This window comes from Oncorhynchus clarkii, chromosome 26, assembly GCF_045791955.1.
Source record: "Oncorhynchus clarkii lewisi isolate Uvic-CL-2024 chromosome 26, UVic_Ocla_1.0, whole genome shotgun sequence".
Taxonomy (NCBI): Eukaryota; Metazoa; Chordata; class Actinopteri; order Salmoniformes; family Salmonidae; genus Oncorhynchus; species Oncorhynchus clarkii.
The window spans coordinates 25,902,806-25,911,818 of record NC_092172.1 but is presented as its reverse complement, the minus strand read 5'-3'; the positions used below and the strand labels follow the sequence as shown (position 1 = coordinate 25,911,818).

The following is a 9,013-nucleotide window of genomic DNA, read 5'->3' as shown; positions in this document are numbered from 1 at the left end:
TATAGAGAAACGTCACATCCGTTGTATACAGACTTCATTCGCTGTCAAGTGGGTGGATGCCTAGCTAGCTGGTAAGTGATGCGCTTATCAACTCTACTTTGATTAAAAAACATTTTATCTGAAAGCTCTTAACACATTTACTCTCGTCACAAATAACAGTTTTTGTAACAAGGAATAGTACCCTAGTGTCCCAGTTGTATTAGGTTTGTTTTTTGTGTTCTAGCTTTTTTTTTATCGTGTCGCAGAGCGCTAGCTACAGTACCTAGATAGCTAATGCTTACATTAGTTGTCGATAACTAGCTAGTTAGCTGTGGTCTTTGGGAGTTCTGTGGCCGTTCAGTAGCTACTAACCAGAAACCTACAATTTTAGCAACAGTTGCTAGAAATTCTAAGATATTCAAACTATGAATGCGTGGTAGTGAACTGGCTTTTAGTATGTATTTTAAGATACCCATGATATAATGTAGATGTGGATAACTAACGTTAGTTAGGTGTGATTTGTTTGGTTTCGGGACATTGTTTTTGCAAATATGTTGTATCTTTGCCCACCCTGCGAGGTAATTTCAAGGAGTGTCTTTCGAGGGTCAGGGAAGGTAGATAGTTACCTAGCATTAGTTAGCGGACTATGTAAACTAGGTAAACGTGTCTACTAAGTAGGGACCAAACATGTTTACAATCGGTAAAGAACCTTAATAAGTCTATGGTAATTCTGAAAATGTACAGCCTAATTTACTAGTTACCTGGCTGCTAACGTTAGATCTTTGGTTGTGTGTCCTTATGGGGACTAGTAGTTAGAGCGTTGGGACCAGTAACCGAAAGGTTTTTGGATCGAATCCCCGAACTAACCAGGTAAAGATGTCGTTCTGCCCCTGATCAAGGCAGTTAACCCACTCTTCCCGGTAGGCAGTCATTGTAAATAAGAATGTATTCATAACTGACTTGCCTAGTTAAGTAAATGTGAAATAAATACAATAAATGCTTTTCCAAACCGGGTAGTGTTTGTTACAGTGATAGTTTCTTATGTATTTTGTGTAACTTATGTTGCCGAACTTTTTCTCCACTCGAGCCTGACAGAGGCGTTTTAGTTTAGGGCGTTAAAAGGCCGTATTAATAGCTTGCAACATAGTGCACGGTGTTGTCTGCATGAGTTTCGATGAAACCGGTGTACTGCGCTTGCGGAGATTATGTTGCACCTTCCTGCTAAATAGTGATCAGATTCATAAATACTAGCCTACGAGCTACGTCTATGCATTTTTCTATGCTTCAAAGCTGGTTATATCGGCTCACTTGAACTGATCTCACAACCGGCTAGTACCAAGCTGGTCGGATTTGAAAGATTATCACCGATTTATAGTAGGTCAAATCTAATGTGGCTTTTTATAACAATTAACAAGCTGGTTGGGCAATTTTGCGACCTCTTTACTTGAGAGAAAATCACCCCACAACTGTTCTTCCGAGCTCATATCTGCTAGATATCTACTGACTTTACACTCCATCGGTATTTGGCCGTGCTAGTATATCTAGGTTGCGTTATGTCTCGCTTTCATAAACATTTGCTTGTGTTATAGCAAGCTAACCAGTGAGCGACAGCCGGAGCAAGCTTGCTGCATCCTCAGAACGGGAGAAGCCCTTGCTATCCGGTGCATTTGGTAGCTTGCTTGGTAAATAATATCAATAATGCTGCACCGTTGTTTTCGATGTAATACATTGATTTGGGTATTGCATGATTTGTTGACTGTTATAGTTTTCTGCTTGGGCGGTAATGTTGGATTGAGAATTTGACACATTTTGCCAAGATATATGCCAGTAGTACAGTATCTTCCCACTCAAATCAAATTGTATTTGCCACGTTACGAATACAACTGGTGTAGACTTTACCATGAAATGTTTGCTTACGAGTCCTTCCCAACGATGCAGTTTAATAATAAAATGGTAACTAGGAATAACATACACAAGAATGGAGCTACGGTATATACAGGGAGTACCAGATCAATGTGCGGAGGTAGGAGGTAATTTTGGTAGATATGTACATGAAGGCTGGGTATTGACTAGGCATCAGGATGGGTAGTAAGAGTAAAATAAAGAACAGACTAGGAGTGGAAAAGTGTGTGTGTGTGTGTGTGTGTGGGAGGTTTTGTGGGATGTAGTTTGTGTGTGTGCACATGTGCATAGGGTCAGTGCAAGGTAGTCAGGGCAGATAGCTTGGGTACCATTAGTTTGGGTACCATTAGTTTGCTACATAGCCATCTTATGGTTTGGGGGTAGAAGCTGTCTCTGAGCCTGTTGGTCCGAGAGCCGATACTCTGGTACCATTTGCCCAACGGTAGCAGAGTGAACAGTCTATGGCTTGGGTGGCTGGAGTCATAGGCAATCGGGCATTCCTCTGACACTGTCTGATATAGTGGTCCTGGATGGCAGGAAGCTCGGCCCCAGTGATGTATGGGCTGTCCGCACCACCCTCTAGCGCTTTGAGGTCAAAGGCGGTGCATTTGCCATACAGAGTGCTGATGCAGCCAGTCAAGATTCTCTCACTGGTGCCGCTGTAGAAGCATCCGAGGGCCCATGCCAAAACTTTTCAGCCCGAGGGGGAAGGGGCGCTGCCTTGCCCTCTTCATGACTGTGTGTGTGGACCATCCTTAAGTCCTTAGTGATGTGGACGCCAAGGAACTTGAAGCTCTCTACCCATTCTACAACAGCCCCGTCGATGTTGATGGGGGCATGCTCTCCCCTCTTTCTCCTATAGTGCACGATCACCGCCATGGTCTTATTGAGATTGTTGTCTTGGCACCACACTGCTAAGTCGCTGACCTCCTTCTTATAGGTTGACTCGTCGGTTGTCAGACCCACCACCGTGTTGTCTGCAAACTTGTTGATGTTGGAGTCGTGCGTGGTCACGCAGTCTTGCATAAACAGGGAGACCACTAAGCACAAACCCCAGAGGGGCCCCCTTGTTAAGGGTCAACGTGGCAGAGGTGTTGTTGCTAGGGCTGTGACGATTATGGAATTTGGGGTAACGAGTAATTGTTATGCAAATGTAATCTGTCAATTAGAGGTCGGCCGATTATGATTTTTCGATACCGATTATTGGAGGACCGGAAAAAGGCGATACCGATTATTGGAGGACCAGAAAAAGGCGATACCGACCATTTTTCTTTCTAATAATGACAATTACAACAATACTGAATTAACACTTATTTTAACTTAATATAATACATCAATAAAATCAATTTAGCCTCAAATAAATAATGAAACATGTTCAATTTGGTTTAAATAATGCAAAAACAAAGTGTTGGAGAAGTAAAAGTGCAATATGTGCCATGTAAAAAAGCAAAAGTTTAAATCCTTGCTCAGAGCATGAGAACATATGAAAGTTGGTGGTTCCTTTTAACGTGAGACTTCAATATTCCAAGGTAAGAGTTTGTAGGTTGTAGTTAATATAGTATTTTTATAGGACTATTTCTCTCTATACCATTTGTATTTCATATACCTTTGACTATTGGATGTTCTTATAGGCACTTTAGTATTGCCAGTGTAACAGTATAGCTTCCGTCCCTCTCCTCGCCCTACCTGGGCTCACAATGACAACAGCCACCCTCGAAGCAGCGGTACCCATGCAGAGCAAGGGGAACAACCACTCCAAGTCTCAGAGCGAGTGACGATTGAAACGCTATTAGCACGCACCCCGCTAACTAGCTAGCCATTTCACATCGGTTACACCAGCCATTAGGCTGATAGGCTTGAAGTCATAAACAGTGCTGTGCTTGCGAAGAGCTGCGGGCAAAAAGCACAAAAGTGCTGTTTGAATGAATGCTTACGAGCCTGCTGCTGCCTATCATCGCTCAGACTGCTCTATAAAATATCAAATCATAGACTTAATTATGTACGCTCTCGTTGGCTGGCCCTCGCTTCATACTCGTTGCCAAACCCACTGGCTCCATGTCATCTACAAGACCCTGCTAGGTAAAGTCCCCCCTTATTTCAGCTCGCTGGTCACCATAGCATCACTCACCTGTAGCACGCGCTCCAGCAGGTATATCTCTCTGGTCACCCCCAAAACCAATTATTTCTTTGGCCGCCTCTCCTTCCAGTTCTCTGCTGCCAATGACTGGAACGAACTACAAAAATCTCTGAAACTGGAAACACTTATCTCCCTCACTAGCTTTAAGCACCAGCTGTCAGAGCAGCTCACATATTACTGCACCTGTACATAGCCCACCTATAATTTAGCCCAAACAACTACCTCTTTCCCTACTGTATTTATTTTATTTATTTATTTTGCTCCTTTGCACCCCATTATTTTTTTATTTCTACTTTGCACATTCTTCCACTGCAAATCTACCATTCCAGTGTTTTACTTGCTATATTGTATTTACTTTGCCACCATGGCCTTTTTTTGCCTTTACCTCCCTTATCTCATCTCATTTGCTCACATCGTATATAGACTTGTTTATACTGTATTATTGACTGTATGTTTGTTTTACTCCATGTGTAACTCTGTGTCGTTGTATGTGTCGAACTGCTTTGCTTTATCTTGGCCAGGTCGCAATTGTAAATGAGAACTTGTTCTCAACTTGCCTACCTGGTTAAATAAAGGTGAAATAAAAATATATATATATATATAATATAATAACACACAGAAATACGAGCCTTTGGTCATTAATAGTTTCCGGATTCGACCTATCATTTTGAAAACAAAACATTTATTATTTCAGTGAAATACGGGTGGCATCCCTAAGTCTAAATATTCTTGTTACATTTGTACAACCTTCAACGTTATGTCATAATTACGTAAAATTCTGGCAAATTAGTTCTCAATGAGCCAGGCTGCCCAAACTGTTGCATATACCCTGACTCTGCGTGCAATGAACGCAAGAGAAGTGACACAATTTCCCCTGGTTAATATTGCTTGCTAACCTGGATTTTTTTAGCTAAATATGCAGGTTTAAAAATATATACTTCTGTGTATTGATTTTAAGGCATTGGTGTTTATGGTTAGGTACAGTCGTGCAACGATTGTGCTTTTTTTCGCAAATACACTTTTGTTAAATCATCCCCCTGCGTTGCATCGATTTTATGCAACGCAGGACACGCTAGATAAACTAGTAATATCATCAACCATGTGTAACTAGTGATAACTAGTGATATTGATTGTTTTTTATAAGATACATTTCATGCTAGCTAGCAACTTACCTTGGCTTCTACTGCATTCGCATAACAGGCAGGCTCCTCGTGGAGTGCAATGAGAGGCAGGTGGTTAAAGCGTTGGACTAGTTAACCGTAAGGTTGCAAGATTGAATCCCGAGCTGACAAGGTAAAAAAATCTGTCGTTCTGCCCCTGAACAAGGCAGTTAACCCACCGTTTCTAGGCCGTCATTGAAAATAAGAATGTGTTCTTAACTGACTTGCCTAGTTAAATAAAGGTGTGCCGCTCTGCTCCTGAAATTATTACCAATTTTACCCAGTTCATGTAAAACTTAACTGCTATTGGGTTAACTTTATCTGTTTGAATATAAAGTTGAATTCCCCCTTCTCCTAAAAATGAATGTACTAAGACTATTATAATGAATTGCTTTTGTTCATGGTTATTGTCAGTTAGCCAGCCTTCGTTGTTGCATAACCTCACCACCTGGGGCTGGCAAGTCAGGAAGTCCAGGATCCAGTTGCAGAGGGAGGGGTACAATCCCAGGGTCCCTATCTTGGTGATGAACACTGAGCTGTAGTCCATGAATAGCATTCTCACTTATTTCCCCACCTCGGTGTGGCTGAATGTTATACACGTAAGACACATTTCAATCAGTACTGTCCAACTCAACTGACAACCTTTATTAAAGGATTTGAATAATCCCATTATATGTGCTACTACAACCCAGAGGTCTTTGGTATTGTTGAGCTAAAGGCAGCTTCTATTGCCATGTCTGCCTCCTTTGGTTATGTGGAATGTATTTCCTGTTTGGGTTGCTGCAGTTTGGAGAGAGGGGGGAAAAAGTATGACCTTCTGCCTAAAATCTTGTTGCTCCACAAGTGATCTGAAGAATGCGGAAGTTTTTACCAATATAAACATCTCTCATTTTTGGGCTATTTTATCATTGTGGAATCAGGTTGTCAATGCTGCGGTCTCTTGTTTTGAGAATAGGCCAAATACTGTTAGTAGCCTAAATGTGTCACTGAGTTTTTGAGTATAGACCAGTTGTTGGTCATCTCATCTCTCCTCTGTAGTAAACCAACATTTCCAACACACAGATTTGTCACTGCCCCCTCTTTACCGTTGGGTTTCTGTTTGCTTTGAGCTTGTCACATTTTCAGACATTGCATTATTGCCTGTCATCCATAGCTTGAGGAGATATTATACTTTGCAGTAGTTTGTTTTACTACATGCAGATTGGAGAAACCATCCTCTATGGAGATTGACTTGACTTAAACCACGTTACCATACAGTTTTCATGCAAGTAAAGTCATACTGTATACGTTTTTTTAATAACAAACTGCTGTGATGGAAACAGGAAAATGTAAAATTGTTCAACATGGTGACATGATGCCGTAAGGTTGACACACCTGTATTTGAAGAGTTTCTCTCATTCCTCTTTGCAGATCCTCTCAGGCTCTGCTAGGTTGGATGGGGAGTGTTGCTGCACAGCTATTTTCAGGTCTCTCCAGAGATGTTTGATCATGTCTGGGCTCTTGCTGGGCCACTCAAGGACATTCAGAGACTTGTCCCAAAGCCACCTCTGCATTGTCTTGGCTGTGTGCTTAGGGTTGTTGTCATGTTGGAAGGTGAACCTTAGTCCCAGTCTGAGATCATGAGCGCTTTTCATCAAGGTTCTCTCAGTACTTTGCTCTGTTCATCTTTGCCTTGATCCTGATTAGTCTCCCAATCCTTGCCACTGAAAAACATCCCACAGCATGATGCTGCCACTACCATGCTTCACTGTCGGGATGGTGCCAGGTTTCCTCCAGATGTGATGCTTGGCATTCAGGCCAAAGAGTTAAATCTTGGTTTCATCAGACCAGATCATCTTGTTTCTCATTGTCTGAGTCCTTTAGGTGCCCATTGGCAAACTCCTTGCGGGCTGTCATGTGCTTTTTTTCCGAGAAGTTGTTTCCGTCTGGCTGCTCAGATAGCAGATGTTTGAAGTTGGTGAGGGAGATAAGTCTCCAACTTCAGCGATTTTTGCAATTCGTTCCAGTCACAGGCAGCAGAGAGGATGAGTCTTGGTGGTTCCAAACTTCATCCATATAAGAATTATGGAGGCCACTGTGTTCTTGGGGACCTTCAATGCTGCATAAATGTTTTGGTACCCGTACCCAGATCTGTGCCTCGACACAATCCTGTCTTGGAGCTCTATGGACAATTCCTTGGACCTCGACTTGGTTTTTGCTCTGACATGCACTGTCTACTGTGGGACCTTTTTTTTTATATAGACAGGTGTGTGTGCCTTTCCAAATCATGTCCAATCAATTGAATTTACCACAGGTGGACTCCAAGTTGTAGAAACATCTCAAGGATGATCAATGGAAACAGGATGCACCGGAGCCTAATTTTGAGTCTCATAGGAAAGGGTCTGAGTACTTATGTAAATTAGGTATTTCTTAAAAATATATTTTTTTTATATACATTTGCAAACATATTGAAACCTGTTTTTGCTTTGTCATTATGGGGTATTGTGTGTAGATTGCTGAGGATTTATTTAATCTATTTTAGAATAAGGCTGTAACATAACAAAATGTCAAGGTCTGAATACTTTCCGAATACACTGTCATCATGCACTGATTTTTATCTGCATCAAGTCAGTTTGGCGGAAACACTACTGGTAGGACAATTGGCCTAATATTCACCTGGATTTGTTTGCCTGTAGAGAGGGCTTTGTCAGACTGCATCTTTCCAACAATACTGAGAAGCTCTTTGATTTGTTGCATCATGTTCCTCATAGATAAACCCTTTTATCACAGATATCCCTGTTGATTTATGTCACAGCTCTGTTGCTATGGAAATAAATGCATTCCTCTGCAGATTCCTGCCTCTGTTCACGCTCTCCCTGACCTGATCCAACGCCCGATTAGCCCTGTCTCTGACCATGGACCAGTTGTTAGTTTTTGTTGTCAGTGTAACTAATGTATTGATCAGCAGATCCTTTTTCATTTTGTTTCCTGTTACGTGTGTGAGAGTCAGCCCATGAGCCCAATAGTTACAAGATATCTATTTTTGTCTCATGGCTTTGTCTATTCTTTCAACTAACTGGACGAACCAGAGTGATATTTCCATTAACAAAGCATTCTAGTGTTGCTCATGCTGCAATGCTTAGAATAAGCTGTTCTCTGACTCTCATCAGAGTTTAGAATGTCACAATGGCATCTGATGGTGGTTGGGGGGAGGGGGTGTAACAAATCACAGATGAACAGGATTGATTCTAGTGTTCCATGGTTTTGTTTTCACCTAATTCTGGCTTTGGAATGTAGGACTACGAGGGTTTTGTAGTTTGATGGCAGCTTTTAGCAAAAATGGCAGGACTTTTGTTTTGCAACTTTCACTGGAGTTTTCTGACTGGTGGCCCCCGAGGGCTAGTCTCAGATGAATTCCTAGATCCTGAGGGAAGCAGCACTCTCAAGAATGTCATAAAAAAACAGGTGTAGCAGGAAGGCAAGCCTAATGCTACCCAGGTTTGAACCTCTTCAAAACTACCCTTAGACAGTAACCAGGTCCCATTTCAAACCGTATTCCCTTCCACTTGGGTGTTCACAGATCTGAAATAGCTTGATAGATGATTAGTTCCATCCCGTCCCTCCAATCAGCTCGGTTGAGGGTCTGACATAATCCTTCAACTATCAATGTCTTTCAGACATGTGAAGGCTGGGGCTACTGGGTCAGAAATGAAGCCATACAAGTGGAGGTTATCCTCACTTGCCTCATCCTGTATTTCTCAATAATATATATTTAAACCTCTGTGCCCTCTAATCAGTGCTAACCCTGAATGAGATTTCTCTCTTGAGACCAAACAATTACTTCTTGATCTATTCA

The 9,013-nt window shown here is 41.8% G+C and overlaps 1 protein-coding gene across 1 annotated transcript in view; it reads left to right on the top strand.

Moving 5' to 3' along the window:
* The first annotated feature begins 27 nt into the window (after positions 1–27).
* LOC139384424 (granule associated Rac and RHOG effector protein 1-like) overlaps positions 28–9,013 on the top strand; it is a 44,877-nt gene continuing 35,891 nt past the window's right edge. Inside the window, exon 1 of the mRNA XM_071129187.1 lies at positions 28–71. The gene's annotated coding sequence lies outside the window, so the exon portion shown is untranslated. The remainder of the gene's footprint in view (positions 72–9,013) is intronic.